Below are 17,456 nucleotides of genomic sequence, written 5' to 3'. Positions count from 1 at the left end.
AAGAGAAATCAAGGAGCCCAGAGTAAATATCCTCCCAGCCCCTTCCTATGCCCCCGGAAGAGGAGGGCTGGGGATGGGGATAATGGAAAAATGCTGTTTTGCAGTTTATAATGAAAAGTTACCTGCTATGTAGAGAGGAGAGATGATTCGTTTCCAATAACACTTGGCGTGTTCCCTGTCCCATTCCTGAAACTTGACAGCACCTAGGAAAGGTGTGTCTGCACAGCCATGTTGGCCTGGCTCCTGGAATGTTGGAAGAAAGTTTGAGATGCATTGATAAAAAAAAAAAAAAAAAGGGTAAAGATTGAAAAACACCGCTCTTTACTCAAATTGCACTATAAAATGCAGATTACAGCATCTGATTTTGTCTTCTGTTTTGATTTTGAGGCAGAGGACAAATAGGTTCATGGGAAAAGCAGAATAAAACAAAGGGAAAGGGAGGATTCTGTCCTCCACAGCACTGAACATTGTTTTTTGTTTTGCTTTGTTATTTTTTCTTCTGTTCTTCAAGTCTGTATATGCCATTTAAATCACTTTATGAATTAGGTAATGACTGCTTCCTCTACTAAGAGCAAGCAGCAGTGCCTTTCATATGAGTTTCATACATTTAATCCATTCAAATGGAGCATACTGAGTGGAGAAATTGTATGTGTCATCATAAAGGCATTATGATGCTATATGGGTAAAGATCTTATTTATTTTGCAATTTAGAGAATGTAGACAAAACAGGCATTGAAAATGAATGTGCATGCTTAAGTGCATGACTTTATTTTAATCCATAATGACAAAACAACTGGTCACCAGGAGGTACATTGATGGGTTCCGTGGTGTGGTGGGTCTGGATGAGGGTGTGTGGTGTGGGCCAGGGCCAGGGGACCTGAGGTTGAGCCCCTTGCTCCGGCACCAGGACATGAGGCTGCATCCCTTGCCTGGTGGTGCTTAATGGGGATGAGGCCTGCTGGGTCTTAGTGTCGTCCAATGGGAGTGAGGCTGGCTGGACACTTCTATCATAGAGAAAAGGCAAACAGCAATATTAAAATATTTCCTCTAATTCCCTTTTAATGTGCACGAATTTCATGCACCAGGCCACTAATTGATATATAAAAATGTAACTGATTTCTGGATATTTACTTTAAAAAAAAAATAAGTCTTTATTAATCAGATTATTACAGGTGTTCCTATCCCCTCCCCCCAAAAAACCTCCCCTCCACCTGATTCCCAACCTCACCTCATGCCCTTACCCCCACCACTGTCTTCATCCATAGGTGTAAGATTTTTGTCCAATTCCTCAGACCCCCTTCCCCCTGAGAATTGTTAGTCCAATCCCTTTCTATGTCCCTGATTCTATTGTATTCACCAGTCCATTTTGTTCTTTAGATTTTTTATTCACTTGATTTTTAGATTCACTTGTTGGTAGGTATGTATTTGATGTCTTTTTGTTGTTCATAATTTTTACTTTTACCTTTTTCTTTTTCTTCGTCTTCTTAAAGAATACCCTTCAATATTTCATGTAATCCTGGTTTGATGTTGATGAACTCCTTTAACTTTTTCTTGTCTGTGAAGCTCTTTATCTGACCTTCAGTTCTGAGCGATAGCTTTGCTGGGTAGAGGAATCTTGGTTGTAGGTTCTTGTAGTTCATCATTTTGAATATTTCTTGCCACTCCCTTCTGGCCTGTATAGTTTCTGTTGAGAAACCAGCTGACAGTCGTATGGTATTCCTTTGTATTGTAGGTAACTTGCTGTTTTTCTCTTGCTGCTTGTAAGATTCTCTCTTTGTCTTTTGCCCTTGGCATTTTAATTATGATGTGTCTTGGTGTGGTCCTCTTTAGATTCCTCTTGTTTAGGGTTCTGTGCATTCCTGGACTTGTAGGTCTATTTCTTTCACCAGGTAGGGAAAGTTTTCTGTCATTATTTCTTCCAGAAGGCCTTCAATATCCTGCTCACTCTCTTCTTCTGGCACCCCAAAAATCCAGATGTTGGTACACTTTAAGCCATCCCGGAGGCTCCTTATGCTATCCTTACACTTTTCATTCTTCTTTCTTTTTGCCTCTGGTTGGGTGATTTTTGCTTCCTTATATTCCAGATCTTTGGTTTGATTCTTGGGGCATGTTGATCTATAGTTGAGTTTCTGTATATTCTTTATTTCAGACTGTGTATGCTTAATTTCTGGCTGGTCCTTTTCCATTTTTTTGGTATTCTCATTAAGGTCCTTGAAGGTCTCACAAAGCTTCTTGGAGGTCTCATCAAGTTTCTCAAAGGTTTTTAGAAGATTCTTATAAATGTGATTCTGAACTCTGTGTCGTCCAGTAGTTTACTTTCCTACATCTCTCCCATTCGTGACATGCTTCTGTGTCTCCTCATTTTGGCTGCCTCCCTGTGTTGATGGAGTGGCTTTGTGTGGTCAGTGACCTATAGGTTTCAGTAGCTCAGCTTCCCCAATCACCTGAGGTGGTCGCTTTTGCTATATCCCTTTGTGGGTTGAGTGCAAAGTCTTGGTGTAATTAAGCCTTGATTGCTGTTGGTATACTGGGAGAAATTGACTCCAGGCCAATTGTCTGTGAGGACTCGCTGTGTCTATAAAAGAAGAACTGCTGCACTGGAGACACACCTTGTTTCAGTGGGGCTTTGGTGCTCACTGAATCCATCTCCCAAATATGTCACTCATGGGTGTGAGGGGTTAAAACTGAGCACTAGGAACACTGGCATCTGGATCTCCAATGGGGTGCAATTCAGCTACTATCTGTGGCCACCCTGCAGGAACTACAGCAAGAACCACAGTCCTCTCCTCCTTTGCTAGGTTAAATTGCAACTGAGAGGGCCATTCGTATGCAAAAGCTGCTGCTTGGAGATTGGGTGTGTTTGTAGGTTGTGAGGGGCAGAGTCTCAAGGCAGAGTCTCAGGGCATCACTAGGCTGGGCTGTGGCCAACAGCGATGGCTGCCCATCAGCCGCCTCTCTGATCCACGTCCCTGTGTCTCCGCGTCTCCCCATGTCTCGCACCACAGCACACCAAACAAATATTCTTTTTTTTTTCTTTCTTAAAATATATTTTTATTGATTTTCTGAGAGCAAGGGAGAGAGAGAAAGAGATAGAAACATCAATGATGAGAGAGAATCATTGATTCAAACAAATATTCTTGCGCAAAGCTCTGCAAGCAAGCCACCCTCACTTTCCGACCTGATGGCAGACAGTCTAACCTCTCCCCAGAAACTGGATTTCAGAGAGATCGGGAGCTTGTCTCTTCGGGTTGAAGAAAGCAACGCCCTCCGCCAGCTAGGATCTGCTGCCAGCCCATGTCGCGTCTGCACCCCCCTACCTCAGTTTTTCAGCACTTGTATCCTGAATTCTCCCCTTTCTCTTTCAGTCTAGTTGTAGGGCTTCCTTTCAGCCAGCTTTCCCTTGGGTTTAGGGTGATAGATGTTTTATTTTATAGTTGTATTTTTGAAATTGTTGTGCACAGCAGCAGATTAGGTGTGTTTACTACACCGTCATTTTCTTCCTGATCCTGGATATTTACTTTGTATCCTGCTAAGTTACTAAATTTATTTATCAGTTATGGTAGTTTTTTTGGTGGCAACTTTAGGGCTTTCTATATGCATTGTTATGCCATCTGCAAATAATGACAGTTTTACTTCTTTTTTAATTTGGGTGCCATTATTTATTCATCTTGTCTGGTCACTGTGGCTAGAACCTCCAGTAGTCCACTGAATACGAGTGGTGAAAATAAGCATCCCTGTCTTATTCTTGGTCTTTTAAAAACAATATTTATTATTGAGAGTATTTTTCCCCTATGGCCCCCTCAACCCAGTTTCTGCCCTGCCCCAGGACTTTACCACCCTATTGTATGTGTCTATAGGTAATGCATATTATACATAGAAGATCATTTGTTAATATCTTCCCATCTCCCATTCCCCCCTTACCTCAGATTTATCAGTCTGTTCCATGTTTCCATGCCTCTGGTTCTATTTTATTCATCAGTTTATTTTGTTCACTAGATTTCTTGTTTGTTTATTTTGATTTTTAGATTTAATTGTTGATAGCTATGTATTTATTGCCATGTTATTCCTCCTCCTCCTTCTCCATTTCTTAAAGAATACCTGTCAACATTTCATGTAATCCTAGTTTGGTGGTAATGAACTCCTTTAGCTTTTCCTTGTCTCTAAAGGTCTTTATCTGACCTTCAATTCTAAATGATAGCTTTGCTGGATAGAGTAATCTTGGTTGTAGGTCCTTGCTATTTATCACTTTAAATATTTTTGCCACTCCCTTCTGGCCTGCAAAATTTCTGTTGAGAAATCATCTCACAGTCGTATGGGTACTCCCTTGTAGGTAATTAACTGCTTTTTTTATTGTTGCTTTTAAGATTTTCTCTTTGTATTTATCCCTTGGCATTTTAATTATGATGTGTCTTGGTGTGGGCCTCTTTGGGTTCCTATTATTTGGGACTGTGCTTCCTGGACTTATAAGTCTATTTCTTTCACCAGGTGGGGGAAGTTGTCTGTTATTATTTCTTCAAATAGGTTTTTAGTATCTTTCTCTCTCTCTCCTTCTTCTGGCACCCTTCTAAGGCAAATGTTGGTACACTTGAAGTTGTCCCAGAGGCTCCTTACACTATTTTCATATTTTTGGATTATTTTTTTCTTTTTTTTTTCTTTTTTTTTTTTTTTTTTTGCTTTTTCATATTCCATATCATTAATTTTATTCTCAGAATCCTCTACTCTACTGTTGAATCCCTATAAATTATTCTTTATTTCAGTTAATGTAAGCTTAATTTATGACTGGTTCTTTTTCATGTCTTTGAAATTCTCACTAAGATCCTTGAAAATCTCATTAAATCCCATGAAACTCTCATTAAGATCCCTGAGCTGCCTTGTATCTAGTAGTTTGCTTACTTCCATTTCATTCAGTTCTTTTTCTGGAGATTTATTCTATTCTTCCATTTGTGACATCTTTCTTTGTCTCTGAATTTTGGCTATTTCCCTGTATTTTTATTAGGCAAAGCTGCTATGTCTCCTGGAGTTAGTAAAGTGGCCTTGTCTAGTAGGTGTCTTGTAGGGCTCAGTGGCTGAGCCTCCACAGTCACTTGAGCTGGATACTCCAGGTGTGCTCCTGTGTGGGCTGTGTGCAGTGTTGTTGCTGTTGGTATCACTGGGAGAAATTGACTTTCAGGTCAGTTGGCTGTGAGGACTAGCTATGACTACAGTGGAAGAGCTGCTGTGCAGGAGACACCCTTAGGGAGCAGGACTTGTTTCAGAGGGGCTTTGATGCTCAGTGTTGCTGCCCCTTGAGTGTGTTGTTTGTGAATTTGTAGGGTTGTTATTTGGTACTGTCTGAAGCTGCCAACAGGTGCACTGGCTCTGGGACCTCCTGGGAGGTGTAAAGTCAGCAACTGACTGGGGCCACTCAGCAGGAGCTACAGAATGATCTGTAGATGGCTGCTACTTGGAAATGCCCAGGTAAGACCAAGTTCTGAAGCAAGTCAGGTTGGTGCTAGTGCTGGGTCTTGGGTCTCCTATTGATAGGTACGGAGCATGCTGATACCCACCGCTGCTTGTGTGAGAGATATTAGGCAAGTTTGAAGCCTAAGCCAGGACAAGCCACGTATATGGAAAAGTTGCTGCAAACAGCTTAGGTGGGGCTGAAAATTAGATGGGGTGGGGTCTCAGGGAATCACCAAGGCAGAGGAAACAGTGTGAGCCATGCTGATGGAAACTCAGAAATGGCTGCCATTCAGCTCTGTGGTAAGGGAGGTCCCCGCACAGGAACCTGTGAGCATCCCTTTCTGGGAGAAAGCTGCCCCTGAGTTCCTGCCCCTATTCCAAATGATCCAGTTCCTCTCTGCATGTCCTGGATCTCCCAAAGCTGCCATCCCAGTTCTGGAGCCTAAAGGGAGCAAGTACAGGCAAGCTCATGTGCCAGCCCTCTAAGAGGAATTGCCTGGGCCTCCAGCAGCCTCTGAATCACTCAGCCACAATCCCCACTGGTTTTTATAGCCCAAAGTTACAGGGATTTTTTTTCAAGCTCTGGAACCTTGGGATAGGGTTTTGATGTGGGACCCCTACCTCTTCAAGGGAGGCCTCCACAGCAAAGATACCCTCCTGATTAAAAACAACAACACCACCCCATGTGGGTGTCAGACCAGCCTGCTCTGTGCCTTTGCTCCTCCTATTTTGATGTGCTTTCCTCTTAACTTCTCTAGTTGTAGGACTTCCATTCAGCCAGATTTCAGGCAGTTCTGAATAATGGTTGTTTTGTATTTTAGTTGTAATTTCAATGTAGTTGTGGAAGGTGGTGAGAACTGGTATTTACGTCCTCCATCATCTTGGTTCTCTAAATTTCATCTTGTTCATGATCTTAAAGGAAACAACTTGTAGTTTTTGCCCATTGAGTCTGATGTTGGCTGTGGATTTTTCATATATGGACTTTATGACACTGAGGTATGTTCTTTGTATCCCCACTTTGTTGAGAGTTTTTGTCACAAATGCTTGCTGGATTTTATCAAATGCTTTTTCTGCATATATTGTGATCATGTGGTTTTTATCCTCAATTTTTAATGTGATATTTAACATTTATTGATTTGTGGATTTTGTACTACCCTTTGCATCCCTGGAATAAATCCCACTTAGTCATAGTGCGTGATTATTTTAATATATTGTTGGATCTGGTTTGTTGAAGATTTTAGCATCTGTGTTCATCAGGGACATTAGCCTATAATTTTCTTTTCTTGTTGTGTCTTTATCTGGTTTTGGAATTAGGATAATGCTGGTTTCATAAGATGAGCTTGTGTCTTTTCTCCTCTTGAATTTTTTTGAATGGTTTGAAAATAGGTGTTATTCCTTCTTTGACAGTTTGGTAAAATTCACTTGTGAAGCCATTTTGTCCAGGACTTTTATTTGTTGGGACATTATTTTTATTACTACTTTAATTTCAGTAGTTATAATCTGTATATACAGATTTTCTGTTTTTTCTTGATTCAGTTTTGGAAGATTGTATATTTCTAGGAATTTATCTCTTTGTCCATATTGCCCAATTTGTTGGCATATAGTTGTTCATAACATTTTCTTATAATCCTTTGAATTTATTTGATATCAGTTGTTACTTCTACTCTTTCATTTCTGATTTTATTTATTTGGGTCCTCTGTCATTTTTTTTTTTATGAGTCTGATTAAACGTTTGTCAATCATTTTGTTTATTTCTGCTCTAATCTTTATTATTTTCATTCTTCTACTCACTTCAGGCTTTATTTTTATTGTTGATGTTTGGCTCCTTAAGGTGTAGGGTTAAATTGTTTACTTGAGCTTTTTCTTGTTTCTTGAAGTAGGCCTGCAATGCTATGAATTTCCCACTTAGGATTGCCATTGCTGTGTCACATAAGTTTTGTGTTGTGTTCTCATTTTCATTTCTTTCAAGGTCACTTTAGATTTCTTCCTTAATATTATTGTTAGCCTACTTATTGTTTAGTAACATATTATTTAGCGTATATATTTTTGCATGTTTTTTAGTTTTTTTTTTCTTGTGATTGATTTCTAGTTTTATACCACTAGAGAATATGCTTGATATGAAATCAGTCTTCTTAAATTTATTAAGACTTGTTTAGTGCTCTAACATGTGGCTTATTCTAGAAAATGTTCCATATGCACTTGAAATAAATGTATATTCTTCTGCTTTGTGGTGAAAGGCCTGAAAATATCAATAAAATCCATCTAATTTAGTGTGTTATTTATGGCACTCTTTCCTTATCAATATTGTATCTGAAAGATCTATATGTTGATGCCAATGGGGTGTTAAAATCCCCAACCATGACTAGCTTACTGTATATCTGTCTCTTTATGTCCATTGAGATTTGATTTATACATTTGGGCATTTCAGTGTTGGGTGCATATATGTTTACAAGGGTTATATCCTCTTGTTGGATTGATCCCTTTGTAATTATGTAGTTTCCTTCTTTGTCTCTTATTATGGCCTTTGCTTTAAAGTCTATTTTGTCAGATATAATTATTGATATCCCAGAGTTTTTTTCATTTCTACTTATAAGAAATATATTTTTATATCCCTTTACTTTTAGTCTGTGTGTATCTTTCAATCTGAGATGGGTCTCTTGTAGACAGCATATATATGAGTTCTGTTTTCTTAAAAAAAATTTTTTTGTTTCAAGTATTACATGTAGTAGTACATATATTTCTTTTTTCCTCTATTGACCTTCCCCTAGCCTCCTCTACCCCCTGTCGCATGCCCTCATCTGACCCCCACTCCCCTGTATCTTGTGTCCATTTGTTGTGCTTATATGCATGCATACAAGTCCTTCGGTTGAACTCTTTCCCCCCATCCCCAACATTCCCCTGCTTTCCCACTGTAATTTGACAGTATGTTTGGTGCTTTACTGCCTCTGTATTTATATTTTTGTTTATCAGGTTATAATGTTCTTTATATTCCATAAATGAGTGAGGTCATGTGGTATTTTTCTTTCTCTGCCTGGCTTATTTCACTTAACATAATGCTCTCCAGGTCCATCCACTATCGGAACCAGCCGGTATAACAGGTCCTGAAGGTATGGCTAGGAGGCTGAGAAAAAGAAAGACAGGAACAGCGGGGCTTCAGGAGGGCTGGAATGCTCGATGGCACTGCAGCAAGTTTATTAAGGACACAATCTCTTTTATACACTAAAGCTGGGCATTCCTCCAAATGGCTTCCTCCAAGGACATGATGCTACGTGCCAGTTCCTTAAGACCTATGCAGGAAGATATCTAGCTGGAAAAGTTCATGCAGCTGTGCTCTGCTATGTTAATTCAAGGACATGTTTGCAGATTCCAATCTTGCACGCACAGCAGAACGAAGGACACTGTTGCTTGCCACGTCCCCAAGTGACCCGACTCCTGGGGGAGAGCAGGCAGGGCTACCTACCCTTGCTCCATCCCCCGATTCTCAGGTAGGCAAGGGACTCGGCTCCCAACAGCTCCCCCCTTTTAATTATATATATGCATGCGTGCGTTATCTTTATCTTGATACAATTGTATCAGTTTTATATCGGTTGCTAATTGGTAGGTCTGCCTGCATATAATCTTAAGGAGGACCGGCAGAAGCGCACACAACAAAACCAGTAGCCTAGTGGTTATAACCAACCCAATAAGGTTATACATTGTGGAGGTTACGGATGGAAAATTATTTTGAAGCTGAGTGGTGAAATCTGAGGCTGCCTTGAATGTCTAATTTAGGCGCGTGCGCCAATTCCTGAATCTCCTCATGTAGAAGTTGGAGATCTAGAGACGTATTTACATCTTGCCAAATGTCGGTTAAATGTCGTTTAACATTCTCCCAGGGAAACTGGGTGTCGTATTCTTTTGGAGTAATACAAACCCAATTATATGCTGCATGACAGTGCAGATTCCCTTTAATTTCAAGGGCGACTACCTCATCTCCCAGAATCTGGACAGTGTCATAAAGGGCGTTTAACCTTTTTTCTACTTTCTGGTCCCAATCTTCTTGTACTTGTAAGGCTTTTGTTACATTAAAGGATAGCGCATTAACATACTCAGCTGTCTGGATAGTTTGTGTTAAAGAGATGGAAGATGCAGTAGCAGAGGCTATTAAGGTTACTAATGCAGTGATACCCGCTATAAGCAATCCTATAAACCATTTCGGGCGGCTTAAGGCCTTCTCTACTTCTCGCAGGACTTCTAGACCTGAATCATCATACCATGCACAAGTAGTGTTTACAGGGAGCATAACAAAGGTAGGCTGCTGTAGTATCATCAAGGCCATAGTAGAACCGTTAATGCAGTTAGTCAAGCTGCAAGAAGTCATATACAGCTTATGTTGTATATGCTAGTGACATTGTCATTCCTCACACTGAGATTAGCCCCTACCAAAAGGACATAAGGATCAGGTACACAAGATGATACACTGACGTTATAACTATTCCCGCTCCCACTAATCACTCCCTGCGGGGTAATGGAGACATTTTCTTTTTCAACAGTGACATAGTCCATGGTGGCAACCAATTTCCACAATTCTTTTTGAAATGTGATGTTGTCCATAGTCCACAGTCCAGCCACCAGGTTCTGGGGGCGAAAGTCGTTATCAGTGTCGGCCCAGTCGCACAGCTTTCCCTGGCACACTGTCACATTACTGTGGCAGGTCCTCCACATTAGTCCCATTTCTTTTCTAGATGGCCCCAGCCACAGGCGGCCCAGTCAATCCCTCAGCTTTGCCACCTGACTTCGAGGCATGGCGCACACACCACTCGGGTAGCCACCGGGGATTCTCGTCTCCTGTTGGGAAAACACAAACATAGACTCTCTCCCACATTAGTACGGGGTCGGGACCATGCATTTCATTAGTCAATGGGTCTCTCCAATACACCTCAGGGAAAGCACGCCCTGTCTGTGGATCCCAAAATCTCTGGGCCGCTGATCAACCCTCAATGTCAACCTGCAAAAAATTGAGAATAAATATGGTATGGTTAAGGATATTCTGAGGAGTTAGGGGATAATACTCTCCCTTTTTAACTTTAAAAATTTGATTTTTCAAAGTCTGGTGCGCTTGTTCCACATTTTCTTGTCCTTGAGGCAATTTTATGTTTGAGCTGAATATCATATGTGGAACAAAAACGGGCAAGGGCTCTATTGCAGTATGCAGGAGCATTATTAGTTTTTATTTTCTTTGGGAGACCTAAGATAGAGAAACAATGTAACAGGTGCGCAATGCAATGTTTAGCGTCTTCGTCTTCGCTAGCCTTGGCGGTAGCCAGAATGAAAAGGTGTCAATAGTTACATGAACATAGCGTGAATGGCCAAATTCAGGAATAGTCGATTGGGTGTTAGTTCTTGAGGATTAACCTCGTAATGCGGTACGGAAAGTATTTGGGGGCATCGCGTGCACGTCTTTATTATTTATCTTGCAGTTTCTCGGGGAATCTTAAATTGCCATTGGAGGGCTTTAGCTGATTGATGATGGATAGAGTGGGATTGTTTAGCTTGCTCGATATTATCTAGAGTCTGAAGAACACAAACCTGGGTATGTAAGTCAGCTGCTTGATTACCAGCAGCTAGGGGCCCTGAAAGGTTAGAGTGGGCCCATACATGTCTAATAAAGCAGGGGCTAGACCGGGAATGTAGGATCCCTTGTATATCTTGAAATAGTTGTTGAATGGTGTCAATACAAGCTGAATTAATGTGTCTTATAGTAGTTGTTTTAATATTTTTTGCTATATTTATTATATAAGTATTATTATTATAGATTGATGGGCTCTGTAGTAAAATCTGTTAAGGCATAAATAAGAGCTTGTATTTCTATTGAAATATAAGAGGTTTGATTGTGCTGCTATGAAGCCCGTCAGCAGATGATTGGATCCAAAAACTATGGTACATCTACACAATGGAATACTATGCTGCCATAAAAAAGAAGGAATTCTCATCATTTGCAGCAACCTGGATGGAATTGGAGAACATCATGTTGAGTGAAATAAGCCAATCAATGAAAGAGAAACACCACATGACCTCACTCATTTATGGATAATAAAGAACATTATAAACTGATGAACCAAAAGACAGATATAGAGACAGTAAAGCAACAAGCAGACTGTCAAATTACAGAGGGGAGGGGAGGAAGATCTGGGGGAGATAATAGATCAACCGAAGGACTTGTATACATGCATATAAGTACAATCAATGGACATAAAACTCTGGGGAGGGAGGGTATGGGCGGGAGGGAGGGAGGGAGGGGGGCAAAAAAAATCAATAAAATATATTTTTAAAAAAAGAGGTTTGAAGGATTTTTGCTTCTTTGCTGTAGTATATTTAGTCTTTTTAGAACTGGGTTTATCTGTAAAAATGGTTAATACTTGAGATAAAAATTTTTCTTTCTTTTTTTTTTTTTTTCTTTCTTTCTTTCTTTCTTTCTTTCTTTCTTTCTTTCTTTCTTTCTTTCTTTTTTTTTTTTTTTTAAATGTGGTTGTTAATACTATTCCCTGTGTTAGAAATAAATCAAGCCCCTAAGCTAGGGTTCTCGGTAGAATATAAAATATTAAGTATTTTGATTTCTATGTAGAAGGGTGTGTACACTGACCTTCTTTGCCCTTGGTTTTGGGCAACCTGTAGCAATGTACAGGTGCTGACTGCTATCATGGCAAGGTATCTTTACTTTAAAAATAAAGTAAATTTACTTTTGAATTCATAAGCCACAAATGTTGCCTTGCCTTTAGCTTAATTAAAATGTAGGCGGCCATATATAGTTAGGATTTAATTATTTATAAAACATTGGCTTTTTATGTAATTTTATTTATGAGATTGATTATATTGTAAAAGCTAATCTATAAAGTAACTTAAGTAGGTATTTTTAATTTAAAAAAATAATGGCAAAGAAACTTGTTCAGTAAAATTTATAGGTTTGATACTTTATTGGTCTGATCCAAAAGCATGGCTTTTTGTCTTTCTTGAAATTTTATTGCTGTTGAAAAATTTGGCTATATTTAAGAAATATATTGTTTTTGCCTTTCTTATAGGCAAAAATTTTTATAATATTTAATATATACTTATTAAATTTTATTTGATAAGGCTTTCCATGCAATTTCAAGTATATTAGATCTGTTTTAAAAAGTTTTCCTATAAGAAGAGAGAATAAATTTCTTGTATTACTCCGGGCTCTTGGAGCTTTCCAAGAATTATTTCTGTTAAGGCTTTGAAATTTTAACATGGAAAAAACCATCAAATAAATATTTATATATGATTTAAATATTTTAATATTTGTTATTATTATTTATTATTATCTTAAGATATCAATTAAATTTAGAATAGTTTTTGTATAGAGAATTTTTGGTTGAGATCACAGAATTAATTCTCTTTTTAATTAGATCAGTAATAAGCAACTTATTTTGAATTCCTAATTATTAGAGGAAATATAACATTTTATTTTTTTAAAAATAAGTTTTTATGTTTTAAGTATTTAATTACTACAATTCTATAATTTCTTTTAATTTAATTTGTACTTTGAATTTTTAGAGCTGGCAATTTAAATATATTTAGTAGTTCTTAGATTAATAATACTTTATATTTCTAAGAAAAATATAAGATATAATCAATTAATAGATTTAATTCTGTCCTCTAGGTGTTTTATGAGGCAAATTTAAACTTTAATTTTTATTTGCCAGTGGTTCTGGGAAACTAGGTTTTGTTTATTCGACTGTAAATTATTATATTCTTTAAGATGGCTATTGGCAGGACACTATATTAACTGTCTGCTGGGGGAAGGGCTTTTAACCTTTCCTCCCTCAACAAAGGATGTAGCCAGTTACCTGGACTACTTAGATCTTTATAATTAATATGTTATTTATTTATATTTCAATAATCTCTTTGAGATTCTAGAATCAATTATAATTATTTTAAAGTATTTACTTTGGATAATTCTATGACAGAGACAAATTTATTTATTTTCTTGAAGGCCTTAAAAGTTAATTTTTTAATAAAGTTCACTAGAATTTTGAAAATTACTTTTTATTATGGAAATGCAAATCTTGTTGCTGGAATTAGCTTGAATTTCTTTCAAGAAGATTTTTTTTTTCCCATCGTTTTTTTCTCAGGAAAAGGAATCAGCTTTGGGTTTTTCATTTCTGTAGCCCTTGTAAAGAGTTAAGTCTAGTTCACGAACTATCTAATATCCAAAATCGGATGTGTGCACACTTTGTCTTATGCTAGCTTTCTCTTTACACGTGTGCAGATATCCTAGACGCATTTTTAAATTTTTAAAACTTTTTTATGGAGAGAAAGGAAATTTTTAATTTATTATACTAGGAGAGCGGGCTTCTATATTGAATCACCTCATGTTTCTCCCTTCCCCCACATCATGCTTACTTCAGGGGAAGCATCAGTAACAGATCTGGCTGAATTTCTTTTCATGTTTAAAAGATAGACAGATTTCAAAATTTTTTTTCTTCCTTTTTGGCTTTCTGAAATAATAACTAATACCCAATTTGGCCAAGATTTGCATTTCCCCTCGAGTTTTCTTATAATTTTTAAACAAGGCATTAAGTAGTTTTATTGCAAGTAATCTTAATGTGGGAGAGCAGATAGCCCTGCCCTCTCTAGCTGCCTTTGAATTTATCTGTATCAGAGGTAGTTTCAGCAGTGGAGTTCCACTTATTACAGATTTTAAATTCCATACATATACTAAGATTCTAATTTCAACAATAAATAACATTATTTTGTGATCACATAGACTTCAACATTCACTCTAAAGAGCACTTTCACTTTGTCCCATGCTTTACACGACTGAGCTAGCCGGGCTTCTATATTGTTAATTTCTTCAGCTTTGCCTGTCGGAGTGACAACTGTAAGGGGGACAAATAATCATCTAGAGTTGACTTCAAGCCACCCATCGGCAAACTCCGCTTATGAGGGTCAACCTTGACAGTAGCTATAATAGGAGTAGAAGGCGCTGGAACATTGGGCGCGGGTAGTGGGGGTGGTTCGGACAAAAGTGCCTCCTGTGAAGCCTTCTCTTGGGGAGTCGGGCAGCTTTCAGGCCGCTGCTGAACTAATTGCTTTAATAAATCTGTCACAGCTGTGAGCTCTTGCTGTATCTGGCAGAGTTTCATGGATGTGGGGCCACTTAACGACTTAGTAACCGTGACCCCAGCAGCCAACTTAAATTCATCCTCCGGATTGTACCGGGCAGCTTGCTCCGCCAAATCCTCCCAGTCCCCTGGATCTAACTCATCCCTTGGCCTCTGGCCCAAGGGAGCTGTAGCCGCGGGAGGAGGGATTTCAGGATAAATCCTTAGAACATGTTCTAAGGCCTTTATAAATTGATCGTAAGTCTGTGTGGCAGCGGCTTGTACGTTTCTCAAGGTCTCATAGGTCTGCATCCCCCCTTCTGTCTTTATCGTTACCTCGGGCTGCTCATACCTCGGAGGTGAAGCCAAAGCCCCAAAAGCCGCTAAGGGCGGAGGAGGTAAAGGAATGTTAGGAGGAGCAGATGGAGCAACCGGCGGAGATGGTGGCGGGTCAGCAGGAGGGGAGTCTAAAGATGAAAGAGAGCTCGACCAAGCCCTAAAGCTTTCCCTAGTTGCTTTCTGCCACTTAGTAAGTTCAATATCTGTGCCAAGACAATCCTTTATAAGAGACCATAAAGCAAAAACATCTACAGGTACCTTCCCCGGCCCGTGAACACTATAGTAATTCCTAATTTCTTCCTCGATACGCTTCCATACCCGGGAGTTGATGGTCCCATCTTCAGGAAACCAAGGACAGACAGTTGGAACAAATTGTACAAAATGCGAGAGCTGAGTCTTATCTACACGGGCACCGCGGGAAGTTAGCAGGTTATACAGCACTTGCACAAAAAGGTCTTTGCTAGAAGCTTGCCCCATTTTTACTCCCAAATCTCTAATCCACCGCGTCTACTCACAGTTTCTGTCGACAGCACCCCAGCGGTGGCCTTCCTAGAATTTCCCAAGTATCCTCCGGTCCCTGTACGGGCGCCACCTACCGGAACCAGCCGGTATAACAGGTCCTGAAGGTATGGCTAGGAGGCTGAGAAAAAGAAAGACAGGAACAGCGGGGCTTCAGGAGGGCTGGAATGCTCGATGGCACTGCAGCAAGTTTATTAAGGACACAATCTCTTTTATACACTAAAGCTGGGCATTCCTCCAAATGGCTTCCTCCAAGGACATGATGCTACGTGCCAGTTCCTTAAGACCTATGCAGGAAGATATCTAGCTGGAAAAGTTCATGCAGCTGTGCTCTGCTATGTTAATTCAAGGACATGTTTGCAGATTCCAATCTTGCACGCACAGCAGAACGAAGGACACTGTTGCTTGCCTCGTCCCCAAGTGACCCGACTCCTGGGGGAGAGCAGGCAGGGCTACCTACCCTTGCTCCATCCCCCGATTCTCAGGTCGGCAGGGGATTCGGCTCCCAACAATCCACGCTGCTGCAAATGGTAAGAATTCCTTCTTTTTTTTTTTTTTTTTTTTTTTTAATAGCAATGTGGTATTCCATTGTGTACATGTACCATAGTTTTCTAATCCACTCATCTGCTGATGGGCATTTGGGCTGTTTTCAAATATTAGCTATGGTGAATTGTGCTGCTATGAACATAGGGGTGCATATATCATTCTGAATGGTGTTTCTAGTTACTTGGGATTACTGGGTCACATGGGAGTTCAATTTTTTGTTTATTGAGGAAACTCCGCACTGTTCTCCACAGTGGCTGTACCAGCAGTGCACGAGGGTACCTTTTTCTCTGCATCATCGCCAGCACTTGTCGTTTGTTGATTTGTTGATGATTGCCATTCTGACAGGTGTGAGATGGTACCGAATTGTTGTTTTGATTTGCATCTCTCAGATAATTAGTTACTTGGAGTATGTTTTCCTATGTCTCTTGGCCTTCATTCTGTTTAGGTCTGTTGCCCATTTTTTTATTGGATCATTTATCTTTTTTTATTAACTTGTATAAGATCCCTGTAAATGCCCTGTAGATGTTGAAGATTAAACCTTTATCAGAGATAACATTTGCAAATATATTCTCTCTTACAATGGACTTTCTTGTTTTGTTTATGGTTTCTTTTGCTATGAAAAAGCTTTTTATTTTTATTTAGTCCCATTTGTTTATTTTCTCTTTAGTTTCCATTGCCCTAGGAGCGGTATCGGTGAATCAATTCCTTCAGCATATGCCGGAACCTGCTGGCAACGAACAGTACCTGAATGAGGGGGTGAGGATAAGAAAAAGACAGACAAGAACAGATGGGGTCGGGAGGGCTCAGACCAGAGGTCTGCAGCCCCGAATTTTATTTTTCCAACCTTTAAATACAATTCTGAAGGAGGAAATATTTATTTCAGGCAAATCGTGCAGGTGGTTGTTTCTGCTAACATGATGAGTTCCTGTACAGATAAGTTCCTTCAGCACCTGACCTTTTACAACCATCTGACCTTTTACAACTCCTTTTACAGCTCCTTCTGTGTCAGCAGGCTCCTATCAATTGTTTTACCCTAATGCAAAGACATCTGCAGTTAGCAGCATTCCCAAGCATAGTATTAATTTTCTACTTAGGTCAATGGAAAGGGGGGGCACATGGAGAGCTGTGTCCTACACTCATGCCTGCATTCAGACATATAGGAGCCCTGCATTCAGGGCAGCTCCCCACAAGCATATGTCTGAGATTTTGCTGCCTGTGGATGTCTCTAGTATTTTTAAGGTTACTTGTTTTATGTTTAAGTCCTTTATCCATTTTGAGTTTATTTTTGTGTATGATGTAAGTTGGCGATCTAGTTTCACTTTTTTTTTTTTTTGCATGTATTGTCCAATTTTCCCAACACCATTAATTGAAGAGACTGTCTTGACTCCATTGTATGTTCATACCTCCTTTGTCAAATATTAATTGAGCATAGTGGTTTGGGTCAATATCTGTATTCTCTATTCTATTCCTTTGGTCTATATATCTGTTCCTGTGCCAGTACCAGGC

Source organism: Pipistrellus hanaki (assembly GCF_964339955.1).
Source record: "Pipistrellus hanaki genome assembly, chromosome: 2".
Lineage (NCBI taxonomy): Eukaryota > Metazoa > Chordata > Mammalia > Chiroptera > Vespertilionidae > Pipistrellus > Pipistrellus hanaki.
This window is presented reverse-complemented; position numbering follows the sequence as displayed.